Below are 6,000 nucleotides of genomic sequence, written 5' to 3'. Positions count from 1 at the left end.
ATTGCTTTAGTGCTTTTGTTATTTTGCTATTTTCTTTTTTTTTTTTACATTGCCTTATTGGTTTTATATTGTGGAAATGCAATTCACATAATTCAATAGCAAAAAGCTCTCTATAGATGTCCTGGAAAGCAGGGTTACTCACACCCCCTCTCTTGCATGTGTGTGAGCGCTTCTGGTTTCCTAGTAACCCGCGCCTGTGCTGGCGTTCCCGAACACTCAAGCGTGTCCGCGCAGCGCGCACTCGTGAAGCTCGTGTGGGGAGCTCACGAACACGCAGGACCAGAGCATCGGGAACATACACGCAGGAAAAACACGGGAATGTGACTGGAGTGTAAAGGATGAAGGATGCGTTCGCTGGAAAAGGTCACACGAAATGCACGAAGAGCAGTGGGAGGAAATCTTAACGCAACTGCAACGGATTACCAGTAACACACTCGTATCAAGGCTTTTTTTTTTTTAGGGAACAGGAATACCAGGAATGGGGGATTTGATATTTCACCAAAGCAGGTGAGTTGTTTATGAGGATAATTGTTGTTTATGAGGATAAGTTATTAGTCACCATACGAACAGTCTTGAGAAGGCGGTGCGCACAGTTATATGTTTTATCACAAGATCGTTTGTGCCAGGATTGCCACTTGACAATTTGGTGAACTTGAGTGTTGCTTGTGTCTGTGGTGAGGAGATGTGCAGTTCTGTAGATGCAGAACAGCTGAAGTGAACTATAGACAGGCTGCGATGCTGGTAAAAGTATCAGGAGGTAAAGATGAGGATTTCGTGCACTTGTTACACCCCATCTGCACTGCAAGCGAGCGACGCGACAAAACTAGAACGTCCCCGTCCCCCCCAAAAAACCGCGGCGTTCTAGTTGCGTCGCGTCGCGTCTCTGCCGCTCGCCCAAAACAGTCTTTGATTGGTCGACGTTGGGATCCCATCCGCAAGCTCGAGAGACGCGTCGCGCGCTAGAGGTCTGGACGGCTGCGGTGATTTGAATAGTTTTGTCGCGTCGCTACAGATGGCGTGTTATTTTAAGCGTCTTCCATGACGCGGTCATGTTACGCGTGGATTCCATTACGAGCTGGATGATTGTTTTGTCTTCAGACTTTGAGACTACTGTAAATTTAATGTCAACATTTTACAGTTAATTCACAGTTATGTGGACAGTTTGAATTATAATAAAATCCAGGGTTTTTAGAAGCGTTTCCATTTACACATATAATGCAACATGCCTATGGGTAGCAAATTAACTTTTTTTAACCACCTATATTTTTTTTTAATTTACATATTTGTATGGGAAAGTGTGTATCTTGGATCTGTAACTGGTCACCATTTCCTTTAGGTTCCTTTATACAATTAATTAAAATGGCAAATGGTCCTGCTGTGTGACTAATACATTTTTTAAAAGTACAAATATGCCATGTAGCCTCAGCTAACATGAGCTCATAAAAACTGCATGTATAGAAATTGTAGAAAAATTGGGAAAAAAAATGTTTGAAATAGTTTTAAATGAATTATAGCGTCTCACACCATGGGGTTCTTCTAAATCATTTATTAGCAGCTACCCACATTCAACAAATGCTTTTTGTTCGGTTTCTTCACATGAACAAAAATACTGCATTATTAAATAATGACATGTTAAACTGGCTGGTGTTAGTGTTGTTCATATTTTCATTTAAGACAGACTTAATTGGCTTTACAGTTTTAAGACTGTAAAACTGTAGTTTAAAAGACTTAGGCTAGGTGATGATTTGCACTGAATTGAAAAGCAAAGAGAGAGAGAGAGAGAGAGAGAGAGAGAGAGAGAGAGAGAGAGAGAGATGTGCCTTGGAGTTGTCATGGTGATTTGGTGAATAAGCAATTGTCCGTAAAGGCATTAAAATGGTTTGCTGTTGCCATTGCCTATGAGTGAGGAGCATTTTTCAGCTCGGGTTAGAGTTGGGTTTGGGCTAGGCTTATTTCGTTGTGAGACAATACATTGCAACTTAAGTGATTGTGATTGGTGGAAGTGAGCCTGGAAGTGGATGGTATCTCCAAAGAAAGCCTAATTCCGTAGCCCTGCCATTCATGCTGGTTTATCCTGTGTTTTTACGCAGAGAACCTGTTTATGTGCTCCGGCATTTAGTGTCTTGAAGGATTATGCACGCTCCTGCTTTTGAGTTTCCTCTCTCTACCAATGTCTTTATTGGTATTTTGGCCTCGTACACTGGTATTTTTGAAGCAGCCGCTGATTTAAATCCGTTCTGAATGACACATTCGAGATCTGAGCTCTTTGTGACGTCTGCTTTAATGTTAAAGAAACAAGTTGTTAGAAATATGCTGGTCTTTTTCATACAGACCAGATAAATCCAGAACAGATGTAGCAATTTATTTCTAAGTTCTAGCTCTAGCCTGCACTTGGACCATCACATTTATTCCTAAACTGCAAATAATAGTAATAAAAACAACGTGTTTTTAAACAATATTTTTGTTTTGAAAAAACATATTTGAACATGCTTTACACAATATAAATGCAAAATAAAATTAAAATGCATAAGATATTAATACTTTTTTTGCAGGGTAGAGGTTTAAAGTAGAGTATGAACTTTCCTAGATAAAATGTCATTAAGGGTATGACAAATTATATCATATAACATGTAGTCTCCAAAAAACAAGTCTTAAATGGATAGTTCACCCAAAAATGAAAATCCTGTCATCATTTACTCACCCTCAGGGTGTTCCAAACCTGCATGAGTTTCTTTCTTCTGCTGAACACAAAATAAGATATTTTGAAGAATGTCGGTAACCAGACTTCATTGTATTATTATTTTTTGTTTCATAATATGTAAGTCAATGAAATAAATCCATACATGTTTGGAACATCTTGAGGGTGAGCAATGCTTTTTGGGTGAACTATCCCTTTAATATCTTACGCAGTTTGGTATCCTATTTTAAAGATATTTAGATATATTTTATTGAAAAATTAGACAAAAATGCTGCTTTGTGCTGTTAACAATGATAGAGCATATAACATACATGTTGATCCTGAAATAACAGCTAATCATTTAATTACATTTTATGTTAAGGTTCTTGGCAGGATTTGAACATTCACATCCTTATGAATGTTTTAGGGGTTGTTAATGGTTTTAGTTGGGATTATGGCTGGGTTATTTGCCAGGAAAGTGTCCCATTTGGCAAAATCGCCATCACCCACCTTTCCCACAGTTTGATGTATAAGGATCAAAGGGATTTAGCTTCATGGTCAATACATCTTGAATATGCTATACTGCAACAAATCATTGTAGCTACTGGGTTTTCCTGTCTTTTTTGTGACTACAATTTTCCATACACTGAATGATGGGAACACTTTGATGTCATGCTTGAAAACAGAAAACAAGAAAAGCCCTATAGCATCAATCCTGCTGCCGTAGTCTTTCACTGTTAGATCAAATCAGGTGATCTGTTCTCCGAGTCACCTTTACTGACCTCCGTGGTTGAAAAACACTGGACTATTGCCATCACTCAGATGAAGGTCACTCTGACGACAGTAATTCAGCTGCCTCTGTGCTTCAGCTTAAAGTGTCTGCACGCAAAACACTGCACAAGCTGCTAGAAAACCTAAAGCAAACAATGACTGGTGTGGTTTTCTGTGTCAGTTTACCGGCTGAATCTGAACTGACTGAAACATCTTGATAAACTCTTTTAGTGGATGAGGAAAAAACACTCAAACACTGAACCTTATTCTAAAGTGTTACCAGATATATATGGTAACACTTTACAATAAGGTTCATTAGTTAATATTAGTTAATATATTAACTAACATGAACTAACCATAAGTATACATTTGTTACAGTATTTATTAATCTTTGTCAACATTAGTTAATAAACATACAGCCGTTCATTGTTAGTTCACAGTGCATTAACTAATGTTAACAACATTTTAATAATGTATTAGTAAATGTTGAAATTAACATTAACAAAGATTAATAAATGCTGTAGAAGTGCAGTTCATTATTAATTTATGTTAACTAATGTAGTTAACTAATGTTATTACACGGCTCTGTGGAATACTTGATTCTGATTGGTCAATCGCTCCATCCAGCGGTGTGATATTCCCAGATAACAACCGCTGAGAACAGAAACACAGGCTCATCTGGGTTACTGAAGTCAGCCCCGCTATATGCTTGCTGGGAACGTTTTCCTTCGTGGAAGTTTTGCAATATGGTGAGCTAATAAAATATTAAAACTCACTTAAAACAATATTTTGTGTACAGTTATTTAATTATGCCATCCAGTATCATCGACTCGCTCCGCCATTTTGTGACTATTGTTTTGTACACTGTTGGATTATAAAATACAAACAGGTAATTTTTTAAAACATTTTAAAACAGTTTAATCTGAAATCAATATCTCTTATCTCTATAATTATTTATGTGGTGAAATGCTGTGTAATAAGTGTCATGACTGTATACCGTATCGCTTAAATGTCTGTCTAGTTTGAACTTGCCGCGCTACAACTGCTCTTTCTGAAGAAGCTTTGTGTTTAAAGACCTAATTAAACAGGTCAACTCATATCTCAGATCAATATTTCGTGTCTAATTATTTACTTATGTGGCAAGTAGCCGTGAAATAAGCAGGATAATGTAAATCCAGCCGGTTGTTCTCTCAAAATCTCTTCAGGCTCCGCCTCACGTCGGGGTCCTCATCACCCTGTCGGGGTTTATTCTGAGAGAACAACCGGCTGGATGTACATTATCCCTTACTTAACTAACAAACCTTATTGTAAAGTGTTACCATATATATATATATATATATATATATATATATATATATATATATATATATACATTCCAGACACACGATGAGCCCTTTCGTTTAATAGCTTTATGGGTGTCGTGAAATTATCACATTTCACCGAAAAATCGCAGTAAAAAAATGAAATTATATTTCGCATAACAGAAAATGAAGACTATTGTTAGGACCTTACTTGAAAATGGGCAAGGATGTTCTTCACTACAAAAGCGTCCAACAATTGTGTTCAAAATGTAAATTTTGATAGACAACTTGCTGCCCATTTCTCCTGCAAAACCTATTGTAGTCGAGTTCAGTTCCTATTTTAAAATGGAAAAGTTCCTCTTTTTCACAGCAGCCCAGCAGTGATGCATACACATCAGTGTAAATAGCAGAGAAAGATAATAGGCTTGATTTTACAGATCATTTCAGCTTCCATATTCCTTTTATTCAGAGCTGAATTTAATGGCTCTCTGTGAGGATGTGAGCTGCCCTAGCCATTTGAAAGGACTGCTGGTGTGCTCTTGGTTTAACTTGCATGCGAATGCATTTGTATAAAGCACACTCGCATGCACACACTTAATAGCCGTTTCAAAGATTTAATGTCGAGCAGTAAATCTTGCACACATGTCTTTCAAAATGTCTCCTTGTGTCCTCTACAAAACCCCTGAGATTGTCTGTCAACCAGACAGGTCAGTCCAGGCTTATTACAACGAAAAGGATTTTTAAAGGAGCTCTAGGCATTTGTTGGATGCAACAAAACAATTTGGCAATTCAAATCTTTCACTGTAGAATAAACTAGGAGTGTGTAGAAACAGTTTTGATTAAAGGCTACAAGCTAAAAGTCCTGTTGAAAAGATAAGCCTACATATCCACTTCATATCAGTCTCTTGGCAAGCGAGATGCCACTAAAAAGCAACAGGAATTGAATCTAAATGTTCTCGGCCAGCATTTCTCTGACCTTGCCTCAAAAGATCTCTTATACTCTCATAAAGCAGACTAAAGCACTGCACTTCTCAAAAGGACAAGGACGCCTTTATTCCAGGCTCCTTATTTCTGATCTATTTACCAAAGAGTAGGACAAATGACCTTGCATCAGCTATTTTGCAGAGTTATACAAATGTGAAGGTTCTGCTTTTGTTCAAACGCCCGACATGACTGCAGGTTGCAATGTGCGTCAAAAGTGTGAGGCTAGGAGAAACAAATCAATTAGAGGACAGGAATTGAATAGGCATT

General features: G+C 37.8%; 1 protein-coding gene across 2 annotated transcripts in view; it reads left to right on the top strand.

The window, feature by feature from the left end:
• The first annotated feature begins 210 nt into the window (after positions 1-210).
• nlgn3a (neuroligin 3a) overlaps positions 211-6,000 on the top strand; it is a 237,642-nt gene continuing 231,852 nt past the window's right edge. The window contains exon 1 of one of the 2 annotated variants that reach the window (XM_077235619.1): positions 211-507. The gene's annotated coding sequence lies outside the window, so the exon portion shown is untranslated. The remainder of the gene's footprint in view (positions 508-6,000) is intronic. The other variant, XM_077235618.1, reaches the window with a different exon arrangement.

This window comes from Siphateles boraxobius, unplaced genomic scaffold, assembly GCF_051911475.1.
Source record: "Siphateles boraxobius isolate OS27281-9 unplaced genomic scaffold, OSU_SipBor_1 2, whole genome shotgun sequence".
In the NCBI taxonomy this organism is placed as follows: domain Eukaryota; kingdom Metazoa; phylum Chordata; class Actinopteri; order Cypriniformes; family Leuciscidae; genus Siphateles; species Siphateles boraxobius.
The sequence above is the reverse complement of the archived record's forward strand: the minus strand, read 5'-3'. Positions and strand labels throughout refer to the sequence as shown.